The following is a 17,847-nucleotide window of genomic DNA, read 5'->3' as shown; positions in this document are numbered from 1 at the left end:
AAAGCCCCCACAGGCCAGAGGTGGTGCCCCTACTCCACTGGCAAGGCAGGCTCAGTTGGAAACACTTCTCTGTGGGAAAAATAAGAGGCCGAGCCCCACTTGCAGTGTGGTGGGTTTTTTTTCCCAATTGCAGTTTTAATGAACAAATTTGATCTGCTGAACATAAGCTCCAAGCACATATAAATCTAAAACAAGCAGGAAAGGAATCCTGAAATTTGTCCTGGCAGATAGGAGGTAGGCTGATGGGGTAAATATCAAAAAGAAAAGAGACTTCTGGAGTTGGCTCAGCTCAGAATACTGGAAAAGGAATGTGCCCCAAGGCACATAGAGCCAGGTAGCAAGGCAAAATGGGGACTGGACACCAGCTCTGGAAAGAAGGTTCTCTTTTTAAACTATTCTAAATCACTCATTAGAGAAAGCCTCAGGCATTTTAAGCCCTGTTCCAGGCAAGGGTGGAGTTAAGATAGTCCGAGAGTCAAAGGAACAAGTCAAGTGAAAGAGTTAATTCCCTAAAGGGCTTATCTTCCCCATCAGAAGGGGGAGGGGATAGCAGGGTCCAGCTCAAGTGGTGGCCCTCCATCAGAGAATTTAGACCCAAGGGGCTAAACCCTAATCCCACCTTCTACATCAGCCACCATTTCAAACACACCCCTGGCAGCTACAGGATCAGCTTTGAATTAAAGGCACCAGACCACTTTATGCTAGTGAAGATTGCAGGCTGACAAACACCACCTGCTGGGAAGGATAAGAAAATCAGAGTCTAGAGGCTTCACAGGAATCCTTAATAACCTACTGGGTCTCATCCCCAGGGAAACTTAATACTGATTACACCATCCTCCTGAGACCTGGTCCCCTTTTGTCTGGGAAAAATTTGATTGCTGTCAATGATCTATGGGGAGATCATCCACCCACCCCCAAAAAATTTTCCATTCAGGAAGGGTAAGAATCAAAAAAACAAAAGCTGAAGAATTCAGAACAGTTAAGTGGAAGCTATGCTAGGGCTCTAGAAGAACTTGAACTGAACACCAAAAAAAAAGCAGGTAGAGAACAAAGGCAACCAATAAGAAAACCTTAGATAAAAGCATGAAAATGACACCCAGCATAAATTAACCAAGGAAATCAGATGTCAAGACACTAGCAAAAAATTATGAGTCTTACTAGGAAAAAATAAAGATATGGCTCAGTCAAAGGAACAAACTAACACTTCAAATGAGATATAGGAGTTGAAATAACTAATTAATTTCTGACTATACATGCTAAATCAAGTCAAAAATCAAATGAACCAGTTGAGAGAAGACATGGCAAAAGGATGAAGGATATAAAAAAGACACTGGATGAAATTTAAAAAAAAAAAAGAACTTGAAAAGAACAAATGACATAACTTATGGGAATGAAGAACACACACAAAAGATGAAAAACACAATGGAGGCTTACGTACAACAGCTGATTTGAAGAAGCAGAAGGAAAGATTAGTGAACTAGAAGACAGGACATCTGAAATCCTACACACACACACACAAAACAGATAGAGAAAATAATGATAAAATATGAGCAGGGTCTCAGGGAATTAAATGACAACACAAAGCATGCAGATATATACGTTATGTGTGTCCCAGAAGGAAAAGAGAGGGAAAAGGGGCAGAAAGAATAATGGAGGAAATAATCACTGAAAATTTCCCCATCTCCTATAAAAGACATAAAATTATAGATCCAAGAATCACAGCTCCTCAGTCTTGGGGTTTGTTCATGTGAAACTTATCCCTACAAAGGACAGGCTATGCCTACTTAAAATTAGGCCTAAGAGTCACCTCCAGAGAACCAGTTATGTTGCTCAGCTATGGCTTCTCTCTCTCAGCCAATACGACAAACAAACTCACTGCCCTCCCCCTCTCTACGTGGGACATGATTCCCAGGGGTGTAAACCCTCCTGGCAATATGGGACAGAAATCCTACAATCAGCTGAGACTCAACATCAAGGGATTGAGAAAACCTTCTAGATCAAAAGAGGGAAGACAGAAATGAGACAAAATAAAGTGTCAATGGCTGAGAGATTTCAAACAGAGTCAAGAGGTTATCCTGGAGGTTATTCTTATGCATTATATAGATATTACCTTTTTAGTTACGGAATATTGGAGAGGCTAGAGGAAGTGCCTGAAAATGTAGAGCTGTGTTCCAGTAGCCATGTTTCTTGAAAATGATTGTTTAATGATATAGCTTTCGCAATGTGACTGTGTGATTGTGAAAAACTTGTGTCCGATGCTCCTTTTATCTATGGTATGGACAAATGAGTAAAACATACGGATTAAAAATAAATAAATAATAGGGGGAACAAATGCTAAAATAAATTTAGTAGACTGAAATGCTAGTGATCAATGAAAGGGAGGGGTAAGGGGTACAGAAAAAAATAGGGAGCAAAGGCTAAAATAATTGGGTAGATGGAAATACTAGCAATCAATGAGAGGGAGGGGTAAAGTGTATGGTATGTATGAAGCTTTTTTCTTTTTTCCTTTTTTGAATTGATGCTATTGTTTTAAGAAATGACATGGTGATGAATATAAAACTATGTGATGATATTGTGAGTTATTGATTATATACTAAGAATGGAATGATCATATGACAAGAATGTTTATGTTTATATGTTATGTTTAAAAATTTTTTTTAATTAAAAAAAAAAAAAAAAACACAGCACACCCTAAACAGAATAGATCCACCTAGACCTACTCCAAAGCACCTGCAAATCAAATTGTCAGATGTCAAGGGCAAAGAGAATTCTGAAAACAGTGAGAGAAAAGTGATCCATTACATACAAGGGAAGCTTGATAAGACTATGTATGATTTTCTCAGCAGAAATCATGGAGGTGAGAAGGCATGCCATGATACATTTGGGATTCTGAAAGAAAAAATGGACAGTCAAGAATTCCATACCTGGCAAAACTGTCCTTCAAAAATGAGGGAGAGCTTCCAATGTTCTGGAGAAGGTAGAAGGAAAACTCTGAGATGATGGTATGGTAGCCCATGACAAACTCTGGGATCTGTCCTGTAACTACTTGTTGAAGTGTACTTTGAAAACTACTGCTTTTTTCTTTCTTTGCTTTGTATATATATTATACAATTTAATAAGTTAAAAAATGAGGGAGAGTTTAAAATATTCTCAAACAGACACTGAGTTTGTGACTAAAAGGCAGGTTTGACAAGAAATACTAAACGGAGCACTACAGGCAGAGAGTTAAAAAAAAAAAAAAGGAGTGAGAAATCTGAAAAGGACTGTAGAAATGAAGACTATCAGTATGGGGAAAAAGAGAAAATAAAATAAGAAATGACATATAAAATCCAAAAGAAAAAATGTTAGAAGAAAGTACTGTCTTTACAGTAAATGGTAATGGACTTAATTCCCAATCAAAAGGCATAATCTAGTAGAAGAGATTAAAAAACAGGACCCATCTACATGCTGTCTAAAATAAACTCACTTTAGACCCAAGGACAAAAATAGATTGAAAATGAAAGGTTGGAAAAAGGCATTTCATGCAAACAATAACCAGAAAAGAGTGGGGTAGCTATACTAATATCTGACAAATTAGGCTTCAAATCTAAAACAATTAAAAGAGACAGAGACAGAAACTCTGTCTGATTAAAGAAAGTCTTGATGTCTTCATCAAGAAGACATTACAATCATAAATATTTATGTACCAAGCCAGAGTGCCCCAAAATACATGAGGCACACACTGACAACACTGAAGGAAGAAGGAGACACCTCCACAACAATAGTTGGAGACTTCAATACACTGTTCTCATCAATGGATAGAACATCTACAAAAAGGATTGATAAGGAAACAAAAATTTTGAATAATATGATAAATGAACTAGACTTAACAGACATTTACAGAACATTGCACCACAACCATAGGGTATATGTGTTTCTCAAGTGCTCGTGGATCATTCTCCACGATAGACCACATGTTGGGTCAGAAAGCAAATCTCAATAAATTTGAAAAGATTGAAATTATACAAAACGCTTTTTCAGATCATAATCGAATAAAGTTGGAAATCAATAACAAGAAGGAGGCCAGAAAATCCACAAATATATGGAAGCTGGACAATACATTCTTAAACAACCAGTGGGTCAAGGAAGAAATTACAAGAGAAATCAGTAAATATCTTGAGGCAAAATGAAAATGAAAATACAACATATCACAACTTACGGGATGCAGCAAAGGCAGTGCTGAGAGGAAAATTTATAGCCCTAAATGCCTACATTAAAAAAAAGAAGAGTAAAAATTAAGTAATTAACTGTTCATCTGGAGGAACTAGTGAAAGAACAGCAAACTACCCCAAGGTAAACAGAAAGAAAGAAATAATGAAGATTTGAACAGAAAAAAATGAAATTAAGAACAAGATAACAATAGAGAGAATCAACAAGACAAGACATTCGTTCTTTGAGAAAATCAATAAAATCAATGGACCCTTAGCTAGGCTGACAAAAAAAAAAGATAAAGGATGCAAATAAATAAAATGAATAAAAAGGGGGAGGGGATATAACTGCTGACCCCATAGAAACAAAGAAAATAATGAAAGGATAATATAAGCAACTATATGCTAATAAACTACACAGTGTAGACAAAACGGACAACTTCCTAGAAAAGCATGAACAACAAACATCGTCTTGAGAAGAAATAGATGACAAGATGCTCCAAAAAAAGAAACGTCAAGGATGGTTTCGCATGTGAATTCTAGCAAGCATTCAATAAAAAATTAGTACCAATCCTGCTCAAACTCTTCAAAAGAATTGTAGAGGAAGGAAAGCTACCTAACTCATTCTTTAAAGCCAACATCACCCTAATACCAAAGCCATACAAAGATATAACAAGAAAAGAAAATTACAGACTAATCTCTTCAATGAATATAGAAGCAAAAATCTTCAACCAAATATCCACAAATTGAATCCAGCAGCACATTAAAAGAATTATACTCCATGACCAACTGGGATTTACTCCAGTCATGTAAGGCTAGTTCAAAACAAGAAAATCAATAAATGTAATATAACCCATCAATAAATCAAAGTAGAAACCTTCTCGATTGAAAAGGAGAAGAGAAATGAGACAAAATAAAGTGTCAGGGGCTAAGAATTTCAAATAGAGCTGAGAGGTTATCCTGAAGGTTATTCTTACACATTATATAGATAACCCCTTTTTAGTTTAAAGTATATTAGAGAGGTAGAGGGAAGTGACTGAAACTGTAGAGCTGTGTTCCAGTAGCCATGTTTCTTTAAGATGATTGTATAATGATATAGCTTTCACAAGTGACTGGGGATTGTGAAAACCTTGTTCTGATGCTCCTTTTATCTACAGTATGGACAGATGAGTAAAAAATATGGATTAAAAATAAATAACAGGGGGAAAAATCAAAGTAGTAAAACCACATGATCTTTTTGATTGATGCAGAAAAGGCATTTGACAAAATTCAAAATCCTTTCTTGATGAAAACACTTCAAATAATAGAAGGGGACTTCTTCAGCATGATAAAGGGAATATAAGGAAAACCCAGAGCTAATGTATTCAATAGGGAAATAAGGAAAGCTTTCCCTCTGAGATCATGAATAAAACAGGAATGCCCACTGTCACTATCATTGTTCAACATTGTACTGGAAGTACTAGCTAGAGCAATTAGACAAGAAAAAAAAATAATAAAATGCATCCAAACTGGAAAGGAAGAAGTAAAACTTTCACTGTTTGCAAATGACATGACACTATATATCAAAAATCCCTACAGCAAAGCTACTAGAACTAATAAATGAGTACAGCGAAGTAGCAGGTTACAAGATCAACACACAAAAAAAACAGTAGTGTTTCTATACACTACTAATGAGCAATCTGAGGAGGAAATCAAGGAAAAAATCCATTTACAATAACAACTAAAATAATCAAATATTTAGGAATAAATTTAACTAAGGCCACAAAACACCTATACACAGAAAACTATAATTACTTGCTAGAAGAAATCAAAGAAAACCTAAATAGGACATACCATGTTCATTGATTGGAAGATTAAATATAGTTAAGATGTCAATTCCACCCAAATCGATTTATAAATCAACACAATACAAATTAAAATCCCAACAACTTACTTTGCAGAACCATAAAAAAAATAACCAAAATTAATTAGAAAGGTTGGTCCCCCAAATAACTAAAAATATCTTGAGAAACAGGAATAAAGTGGGAAGTCTCACACTATCTGATCTTAAAGCATATCACAAAGCTACTTTGGTCAAAACAGCATGCTACTGGCACGAAGACAGATACATTGACCAGTGGAATCAAGTTGACTGTTCAGAAAAAGACCCTTTCATCTACAGACAACTGATTGCTGATAAGATGGTCAAGCCAGCTTAACCAGGACAGAGCAGCCTCTCCAATAAATGGTGTTTGGAGAATCGGTTATTCAAATCCAAAAGAATGAAAGAAGCCCATATCTCACACCTTATATAAAAATTTACTCACAATAGATCAAATACCTAATCATTAGAGCTAAGACAATAAAATTTTTAGAAGAAAATGTAGGGAAATATCTTACAGATCTTGTGATAGGAGGTGGATTCTCAAAGCATGAGCAATGAAAAAAGAATTAGATAAATGGGATATCCTCAAAAGTAAATATTTTTGCACATCAAAGGACTTCGTCAGGAAAATAAAAAGGCAGCCTACACAATGGGAGACAATATTTGGAAATCACATATCAGATAAGGATTTAATATGTAGAATATATAAAGACATTCTACAACTCAACAACAAGAAGACAAAGAGCCCAATTAAAAAAAAAGAGCAAAATACCATTGCTAGGTATCTACTCAAACGACTTAAGGGCAAAGACACAAACGGACATTTGCACACCAATGTTTATAGCAGTGTTATTTACAATTGCAAAGAGATGGAAACAGCCAAAATGTCCATCAACAGACGAGTGGCTAAACAAACTGTGTTATATACATACGATGGAATATTATGCAGCTTTAAGACAGAATAAACTTATGAAGCATGTAATAACATGGATGGACCTAGAGAACATTATGCTGAGTGAGACTAGCCAAAAACTAAAGGACAAATACTGTATGGTCCCACTGATGTGAACCGACATTCGAGAATAAACTTGGAATATGTCATTGGTAACAGAGACCATCAGGAGTTAGAAACAGGGTAAGATAATGGGTAATTGGAGCTGAAGGGATACAGACCATGCAACAGGACTAGATACAAAAACTCAAAAATGGACAGCACAATACTACCTAATTGTAATGTAATTATGTTAAAACACTGAATGAAGCTGCATCTGATCTATAGTTTTTTTTTGTTTTTTTAATATATTTTTTGTATTTTTTATTTTTATTCTTTTCTCTATATTATCATTTTATTTCTTTTTCTGTTGTCTTGCTATTTCTTTTTCTAAATCGATGCAAATGTACTAAGAAATGATGATCATACATCTATGTGATGATATTAAGAATTACTGATTGCATATGTAGAATGGAATGATTTCTAAAAGTTGTTAGTTAATTTTTTTTAATTAATTTAAAAAAAAGGGAAAAAGACATGGACACACATTTTCCAGAAGAAGAAATACAAATGACTCAAAAACATGAAAAGATGCTCAATCTCACTGACTATTAAGAAAATGCAAATCAAAACCACAATGAGATATCATCTCACATCTACTAGAATGGCTATTATTTAAAAAAATGAAAAGTACAAGAGCCAGAGAAGAAGTGGAGACAGAGGTACACTTATTCGCTATTGGTGGGAAAACAGAATGGTGCAACTGCTCTAGAAGGTAGTTTGGCAGTTCCTTGGGAAGCTAAGTATAGAAATGCCGTATGATCCAGCAATCCCATTACTAGGTATATATCTGGAGGAAATTAAGACAAGGACACAAACAGATATTTGCACACTGATATTTTATAGCTGCATTTTTCATGATTGTCAAGAGATGGAGGCAGCCCAAATGTCCATAAATGAACGAGTGGCTAAACAAACTGCGGTATATACATACAAAAGAATATTACGTAACTATAAGACAGAATAAAGTCATGAAGCATGTAACAACATGGATGAACCTTGAGGACATTATGCTGGGTGAAATTAGCCAGAAACAAGAGAACTAATACTCTATGGTCTCAATAACAGAGCTAACATTAATGATTGAACTTTCAGAGTTAAAGTTAAGAACGCAGGTTATCAGGAGATAAAAAGAGGGTAGAGGTGTGCTCAGAAATGCTGTGTGGAGTTCCAAGATGGCGGCTTAGTAAGGTACGTGCGTCTTACTTCCTCCTCCTCCAAAGCAACTACTAGGTGAACTGAAACAGTGTAGAACAGCTCTCGGGGCTATGGCAGGGAATGGACATACAGTGTACCCCAGTCTGGACTGGCTAGTCTGACTGCGAGACTCGGCTGCGGTGAGATCCCCGATTTCCCGAGCAGTGGCAGCTGCGGCGGTCGGAGATACTCCCTCCCTCCTTCGGGGGCCGGCTGAGAGTCTCGGAGAGGCAAGTTTCCCAAGCTGAGGCGGCCGGCGCCCCTCTTTTGCGGGCGGCTTTGAGTCTCGGCTTCGAGTCCGCGGCTACGAGTCGCGGATCAGAGGGCTATCCAAGCCGCGGTGGCCCCCCCCCACGGTCGGATTCCTGGTCCGGTGGGGAATTCCCCAGGCCGCAGCGGCCGGTGACCGATGCCACTCCCCCGCGGGCGACATCCTGGTCCGCTGGGGAATTCCCCGGGCCCGCTGCAGCCGGAGACCAGCCACAGGGTCCCCTCAAGCTGTGGCGGCTGACGCCCCCACCACGCGTGGCCCCTGAACCAAAGGAGAGAATTGGATCGGAAATCCCCAGGCCGCGGAGATTGGTAACTGGGGGGATCCATTCCAAACACTTGAGACAAACGTGTGCCACGAGCGCCACCTATTGGGCAGGATAAGAAAAACAGAACCCAGAGATTTCACAGAAAAATCTTACAACCTTGTTGGGTCCGACACCCAGGGAAATCTGACTAAATGCCCAGACGCAAGCAGCAGAAGATAACTGTCCACGCTCAGAAGATTGAGAATATGGCCCAGTCAAAGGAACAAACCAATAGTTCAAATGAGATACAAGAGCTGAGACAACTAATGCTGCATATACGAACAGAAATGGAAAACCTCTTCAAAAATGAAATCAATAAATTGAGGGAGGACATGAAGAAGACATGGGCTGAACATAAAGAAGAAATAGAAGAACTGAAAAAACAAATCACAGAACTTATGGAAGTGAAGGATAAAGTAGAAAAGATGGAAAAAACAATGGATACCTACAATGATAGATTTAAAGAGACAGAAGATAGAATTACTGATTTGGAGGATGGAACATCTGAATTCCAAAAAGAAACAGAATCCATCGGGAAAAGAATGGAAAAATTTGAACAGGGTATCAGGGAACTCAAGGACAATATGAACCGCACAAATATACGTGTTGTGGGTGTCCCAGAAGGAGAAGAGAAGGGAAAAGGAGGAGAAAAACTGATGGAAGAAATTATCACTGAAAATTTCCCAACTCTTATGAAAGACCTAAAATTACAGATCCAAGAAGTGCAGTGCACCCCAAAGAGATTAGGCCCAAATAGGCCTTCTCCAAGACACTTACTAGTTAGAATGTCAGAGGTCAAAGAGAAAGAGAGGATCTTGAAAGCAGCGAGAGAAAAACAATCCATTACATACAAGGGAAACCCAATAAGACTATGTGTAGATTTCTCAGCAGAAACCATGGACGCTAGAAGACAGTGGGATGATATATTTAAATTACTAAAAGAGAAAAACTGCCAACCGAGGCTCCTATATCCAGCAAAATTATCCTTCAAAAATGAGGGAGAAATTAAAATATTCTCAGACAAAAAGTCACTGAGAAAATTTGTGACCAAGAGACCAGCTCTGCAAGAAATACTAAAGGGAGCACTAGAGTCAGATACAAAAAGACAGAAGAGAGAGGTATGGAGAAGAGCATAGAAAGAAGGAAAATCAGATATGATATATGTAATACAAAAGGCAAAATGTTAGAGGAAAATATTATCCAAACAGTAATAACACCAAATGTTAATGGACTGAATTTCCCAATCAAAAGACATAGACTGGTAGAATGGATTAAAAAACAGGATCCTTCTATATCCTGTCTACAGGAAACACATCTTAGACCCAAAGATAAACATAGGTTGAAAGTGAAAGGTTGGGAAAAGATATTTCATGCAAATAACAACCAGAAAAGAGCAGGAGTGGCTATACTAATATCCAACAAATTAGACTTCAAATGTAAAACAGTTAAAAGAGACAAAGAAGGACACTATATACTAATAAAAGGAACAATTAAACAAGAAGACATAACAATCATAAATATTTACGCACCGAACCAGAATGCCCCAAAATACGTGAGGAATACACTGCAAACACTGAAAAGGGAAATAGACTCATATACCATAATAGTTGGAGACTTCAATTCACCACTCTCATCAATGGACAGAATATCTAGACAGAGGATCAATAAAGAAATAGAGAATCTGAATATTACTATAAATGAGCTAGACTTAACAGACATTTATAGGACATTACATCCCACAACAGCAGGATATACCTTTTTCTCAAGTGCTCATGGATCATTCTCAAAGATAGACCATATGCTGGGTCACAAAGCAAGTCTTAACAAATTTAAAAAGATTGAAATCATACACAACACTTTCTCGGATCATAAGGGAATGAAGTTGGAAATCAATAATAGGCGGAGTGCCAGAAAATTCACAAATACGTGGAGGCTCAACAACACACTCTTAAACAACGAGTGGGTCAAAGAATAAATTGCTAGAGAAATTAGCAAATACCTCGAGGCGAATGAAAATGAAAACACAACATATCAAAACTTATGGGACGCAGCAAAGGCAGTGCTAAGAGGGAAATTTATTGCCCTAAATGCCTATATCAGAAAAGAAGAAAAGGCAAAAATTCAGGAATTAACTATCCATTTGGAAGAACTGGAGAAAGAACAGCAAACTAATCCCAAAGCAAGCAAAAGGAAAGAAATAACAAAGATTAGAGCAGAAATAAATGAAATTGAAAACATGAAAACAATAGAGAAAATCAATAAGGCCAGAAGTTGGTTCTATGAGAAAATCAATAAGATTGATGGGCCCTTAGCAAGATTGACAAAAAGAAGAAGAGAGAGGATGCAAATAAATAAGATCAGAAATGGAAGAGGAGACATAACTACTGACCTCACATAAATAAAGCAGGTAATAACAGGATACTATGAACAACTTTACGCTAATAAATACAACAATTTAGAGGAAATGGACGGGTTCCTGGAAAGACATGAACAACCAACTTTGACTCAAGAAGACATAGATGATCTCAACAAACCAATCACAAGTAAAAAAATTGAATCAGTCATTCAAAAGCTTCCTAAAAAGAAAACTCCAGGACCAGACGGCTTCACATCTGAATTCTATCACACATTCCAGAAAGAACTAGTACCAACTCTCCTCAAACTCTTCAAAAAAATCGAAGTGGAGGGAAAACTACCTAATTCATTCTATGAAGCCAACATCACCCTCATACCAAAACCAGGCAAAGATATTACAAAAAAAGAAAACTACAGGCCAATCTCTCTAATGAACACAGATGCAAAAATCCTCAATAAAATTCTAGCAAATCGTATCCAACAACACATTAAAAGAATTATACATCATGACCAAGTAGGATTCATCCCAGGTATGCAAGGATGGTTCAACATAAGAAAATCAATTAATGTAATACACCATATCAACAAATCAAAGCAGAAAAATCACATGATCATCTCAATGGATGCAGAGAGGGCATTTGACAAGATTCAACATCCTTTCCTGTTGAAAACACTTCAAAGGATAGGAATACAAGGGAACTTCCTTAAAATGATAGATGGAAAATATGAAAAACCCACAGCTAATATCATCCTCAATGGGGAAAAATTGAAAACTTTCCCCCTAAGATCAGGAACAAGACAAGGATGTCCACTATCACCACTATTATTCAACATTGTGTTGGAGGTTCTAGCCAGAGCAATTAGACAAGAAAAAGAAATACAAGGCATCAAAATTGGAAAGGAAGAAGTAAAACTATCACTGTTTGCGGACGATATGATACTATACGTCAAAAACCCGGAAAAATCCACAACAAAACTACTAGAGCTAATAAATGAGTACAGCAAAGTAGCAGGTTACAAGATAAACATTCAAAAATCTGTAGCATTTCTATACACTAGCAATGAACAAGCGGAGGGGGAAATCAAGAAACGAATCCCATTTACAATTGCAACTAAAAGAATAAAATACCTAGGAATAAATTTAACTAAAGAGACAAAAAACCTATATAAAGAAAACTACAAAAAACTGCTAAAAGAAATCACAGAAGACCTAAATAGATGGAAGGGCATACCGTGTTCATGGATTGGAAGACTAAATATTTAAGATGTCAATCCTACCTAAATTGATTTACAGATTCAATGCAATACCAATCAAAATCCCAACAACTTATTTTTCAGAAATAGAAAAACCAATAAGCAAATTTATCTGGAAGGGCAGGGTGCCCCGAATTGCTAAAAACATCTTGAGGAAAAAAAACGAAGCTGGAGGTCTCGCACTGCCTGACTTTAAGGCATATTATGAAGCCACAGTGGTCAAAACAGCATGGTATTGGCATCAAGATAGATATATCGACCAATGGAATCGAATAGAGTGCTCAGATATAGACCCTCTCATCTATGGACATTTGATCTTTGATAAGGCAGTCAAACCAGCTCACCTGGGACAGAACAGTCTCTTCAATAAATGGTGCCTAGAGAACTGGATATCCTGTAAAAGAATGAAAGAAGACCCATATCTCACACCCTACACAAAATTTAACTCAAAATGGATCAAAGATCTAAACATTAGGTCTAAGACCATAAAACAGTTAGAGGAAAATGTACGGAGATATCTTATGAATCTTACAATTGGAGGCAGTTTTATGGACCTTAAACCTAAAGCAAGAGCACTGAAGAAGGAAAGAAATAAATGGGAACTCCTCAAAATTAAACACTTTTGTGCATCAAAGAACTTCATCAAGAAAGTAGAAAGACAGCCTACACAATGGGAATCAATATTTGGAAACGACATATCAGATAAAGGTCTAGTATCCAGAATTTATAATGAGATTGTTCAACTCAACAACAAAAAGACAGCCAACCCAATTACAAAATGGGAAAAAGACTTGAATAGACACCTCTCAGAGGAGGAAATACAAATGGCCAAAAGGCACATGAAGAGATGCTCAATGTCCCTGGCCATTAGAGAAATGCAAATCAAAACCACAATGAGATATCATCTCACACCCACCAGAATGGCCATTATCAACAAAACAGAAAATGACAAGTGCTGGAGAGGATGCGGTGAAAGAGGCACACTTATCCACTGTTGGTGGGAATGTCAAATGGTGCAACCACTGTGGAAGGCAGTTTGGCGGTTCCTCAAAAAGCTGAATATAGAATTGCCATACGCCCAGCAATACCATTGCTGGGAATCTACTCAAAGGAATTAAGGGCAAAAACTCAAACGGACATTTGCACACCAATGTTTATAGCAGCGTTATTTATAATTGCAAAGAGATGGAAACAGCCAAAATGTCCATCAACAGAAGAATGGCTAAACAAACTGTGGTATATACATACGATGGATTATTATGCAGCTTTAAGGCAGGATAAACTTATGAAGCATGCAATAACATGGATGGACCTAGAGAACATTATGCTGAGTGAGTCTAGCCAAAAACTAAAGGACAAATACTGTATGGTCCCAATGATGTGAACCGACACTCGAGAATAAACTTGGAATATGTCATTGGTAACAGAGTTCAGCAGGAGTTAGAAACAGGATAAGATAATGGGTAATTGGAGCTGATGGGATACAGACTGTGCAACAGGGCTAGATACAAAAACTCAAAACTGGACAGCACGATAATACCTAATTGTAAAGTAATCATGTTAAAATACTGAATGAAGCTGCATCTGAGCTATAGGGTTTTTTTTGTTTTTGTTTGCTTGTTGGTTTGTTTGTTGTTGTTGTTTTTTACTATTATTACTACTTTTATTTCTTTTCTTTATATTAACATTTTATATCTTTTTCTGTTGTGTTGCTAGTTCCTCTAAACCGATGCAAATGTACTAAGAAACAATGATCATGCATCTATGTGATGATGTTAAGAATTACTGAGTGCATATGTAGAATGGTATGATTTCTAAATGTTGTGTTAATAAAAAAAAAAAAAAGAAAATGCAAATCAAAACCACAATGAGATATTGTCTCACATCTACTAGAATGGCTATTATTTAAAAAAACGAAAAGTACAAGAGCCAGAGAGGATGTGGAGACAGAGGTACACTTATTCGCTATTGGTGGGAAAAAAGAATGGTGCAACTGCTCTAGAAGGTAGTTTGGCAGTTCCTTGGGAAGCTAAGTATAGAAATGCCATATGATCCAGCAATCCCATTACTCGGTATATATCTGGAGGAAATTAAGACAAGGACACAAACAGATATTTGCACACTGATATTTATAGCTGCATTTTTCATGATTGTCAAGAGATGGAGGCAGCCCAAATGTCCATCAATGAACGAGTGGCTAAACAAACTGCGGTATATACATACAAAAGAATATTACGTAACTATAAGACAGAATAAAGTCATGAAGCATGTAACAACATGGGTGAACCTTGAGGACATTATGCTGGGTGAAATTAGCCAGAAACAAGAGAACTAATACTCTATGGTCTCAATAACAGAGCTAACATTAATGATTGAACTTTCAGAGTTAAAGTTAAGAACGCAGGTTATCAGGAGATAAAAAGAGGGTAGAGATTGGGCATTTGATGCCAAAGGAGTAAAGAATGTTCAACAGGACGACTGCAAAGATTCATAAATGGATAGCACAATACTATCTGATGGTAGCACAATATTGTAAGTACGCTGAATGAAGCTGAGTGTGAGTATGGCTGAGGGAGGAGGGCTGGAGACACATATGACACCAGAAGGAAAGACAGAGGAAAAGACTGAGATGGCATAACTTAAGAATTCCTAGACTGAACAATGATGGTAACTTAAGGTACAAATATAAAAATATTTTTGCATAGAGGAGAAAAAGTGAATGTCAACACTGCAGGGCATTGAAAATGGGATGGTATAGGAAAAAGTATAATCAATGAAAGCTAGGGTCCATAGTCAACAGTATGTTGTAATACGCTTCCACTAAATATAACAAAGACATTATGTCAAAACTAAACGTCAATAAGTGGGAGACATGGGAGAGGGGTATGGATTCTTTGCAGAAGAAAAGGAAATGTCTTCAAATACATTATGATGGTGAAGGCATGTCTACTTGGGTTGGACTGTATGATGTATGAATAAAACTGTTTAAAAATGAACAGAGTAAAACAAGTGCTAGAGAAAATATGGAGAAAGAGATGTACCTATTCATTTTTGGCAGGGAAGCTGTGAGGTGCAGCCCCTTGGAGGGCAGTGTGGTGGTTCCAAAGGAGGCTAGGGGTGGGTTGTCATATGATCCTACAACGCCATTACTATGTATATACCTGAGGAACTAAGAGTGGAAAACTAGTGGACATTTGCACACTGATGTTTCTGGTGGCAGTGTTCGTGAGACTCAATAGATGGAGGTGGCCTAAGGGTACAACAACTGAGGAATGGAAGGGGGAACTGTGATTTTACATATAAAGGACTACTGAGTGGCCACAAGAAGGAATGAAGTTGTAAGGCATGCAAGCAGATGAATGAACCTTAAGGACAGTATGTTGAATGAAATGTCATAAACAAAAAGACAAATATCATGCCTCACTCATACAAACTATAATATACAAGCTTGGTGAATTGAAGTGGAGAGTAGGGGTTATTAGCTTGGGGCCTATTAAAAAGGTTCCTTCATTGTAAACTCTTACAGCAGTCACATATATTTGGGAGTTGTAACTGTTATTTCTAAATTCTGAGATAGTGAGCTATTTGTGTATAATCTGATCATTCCCTGAAACTTCAGGTATTTATGTGACACCGGAGAATCTGATTTAGAGCACTGAAACTATGAAAGTCAGCAGTATCCTATATAATAACTGTTAATAAAGCGAAAAAGTGGTCAGACTTAGACTAGAGATATAAATGAAGCAGCTCTGCATAGGACTAAAGTAAATCAGAATGCAGGGGAAAGGATGGTATGGTCCATATTTTAAAACTTTCAGGTTCTGTGTGAGACCAAAGGGACAGATCTTTATTTGGTGCAAAATTTATATTTTGGGTAGCACATTCTCCAATTTAACTTGTATGGTCAATTTATTTGAACACCATAATTACATGGAATCTTCAATAGGGCACGAGATCTTATTGGTCTGTACAGGTTCATGTGATGCCCTGATATCTCCCAGAGTAATCTGGGCAGGGAACAAAAGGTATTTGCAAATACTCCATAATCCTTGATGGATTAGGGAGAAAGGAAGAAATATTTAACTTTTCATCTGGGGAATTCCTGATATTCTTGAAAACAGTGGGGACAACCAATACAATAGGCTGAGTCCTCGATCTTGGGGCTCATCCCTATGAAACTTATTCCTGCAAAGGAGAAGCTAAACCCGCTAATAATTATGCTTAAGTGTCACCCTCAGTGAACCTCTTTTGTTGCTCAGATGTGGCCTGTCTCTGAAAGCCAACTCAGCAGGTGAACTCAATGCCCTCCCCTTCTATGTGGGACATAACTCCCAGGGGTATAAATTTCCCTGGCAATGTGGGACAGAACTCCCAGAATGAGTCAGGATCCAGCATCATGGGATTGAGAAAACCTTCTTGACGAAAAAAGGGAAGAGAGAAATGAGACAAAATAAAGTCTCAGTGGCTGAGAGATTTCAAACAGAGTTGAGAGGTCATTCTGGAAGTTACTCTTATGCATTATATAGATAACCCTTTTCAGTCTAGGGGATTTTAGAGTAGCCAGAGGGAAATATGAGAAATTGCTGATCTGTAATGAAATAGCCTTGATTCTTGAAGATGACTATAAAGCTTTTCAGTGTGACCTTGTGACTGTGAAAACCTTGTGACTGACACTCTCTTTATCTACTGATGTGAGTAAGGAAAAAAGAAAAAAGAAATAAATAATAGGAAGGGGTCCATAAAAACGGGATGTTTGAGGTATTCTTTCTTACTTTTATTATTTTTCTAGAGTAATGAAAATGTTTGGAAATAGATTGTGATGAGAAATGCACAGCTTATGATGATGCCATGAACAACTGATTGTACAATTTGGATGTTATATGGTATGCAAATATATAACATATCTCAATAGAACTGCATTTAAAACAAAACTACACAGGATGGTGGGAATGTAAAACGGTAGAGCTGCTTAGGAAAACCGTGTTGGCAGTTCCTTAACAAGTTAAACATATGTGGTAACAGAATAAAAACTTTTTTAAAAAACTGCACCGGAGACCCTTCTGGTCATGACCCCACAGGGATGGATGGAAAAAGGGATGGAAAAAGATTGACTCTTTGCAGTTGGTCGGTGGAAGCTGCCAGAAGCAGAAGCTAAAGACGGAGAGGTAGGTACCATAATTAGGTCTGGGCCTGTGATGCATTCTCTGCCATGTTTCATTTGGAGGGCGCTGACTCCGTTACTGGAAGAGGGGCCAGGTCCCATTTTGCCAGTTACCGACAGAGTGCAGGCACGCTGGTGACAATTCATTCCCAGGGGGCTTGGGTGTCCTGCCCAAATGAAACAGCAACTGCCAGGTGGCC

At 37.4% G+C, this 17,847-nt stretch overlaps 1 long non-coding RNA gene across 1 annotated transcript in view; it reads right to left on the bottom strand.

Annotated features, from left to right (window-relative positions):
* LOC143670297 (uncharacterized) overlaps nucleotides 1–17,847 on the bottom strand; it is a 117,733-nt gene that overhangs the window by 11,359 nt on the left and 88,527 nt on the right. The window lies entirely within an intron of this gene.

The sequence above is a fragment of the Tamandua tetradactyla genome, chromosome X (genome assembly GCF_023851605.1).
Source record: "Tamandua tetradactyla isolate mTamTet1 chromosome X, mTamTet1.pri, whole genome shotgun sequence".
In the NCBI taxonomy this organism is placed as follows: Eukaryota; Metazoa; Chordata; class Mammalia; order Pilosa; family Myrmecophagidae; genus Tamandua; species Tamandua tetradactyla.
The sequence above is the reverse complement of the archived record's forward strand: the minus strand, read 5'-3'. Positions and strand labels throughout refer to the sequence as shown.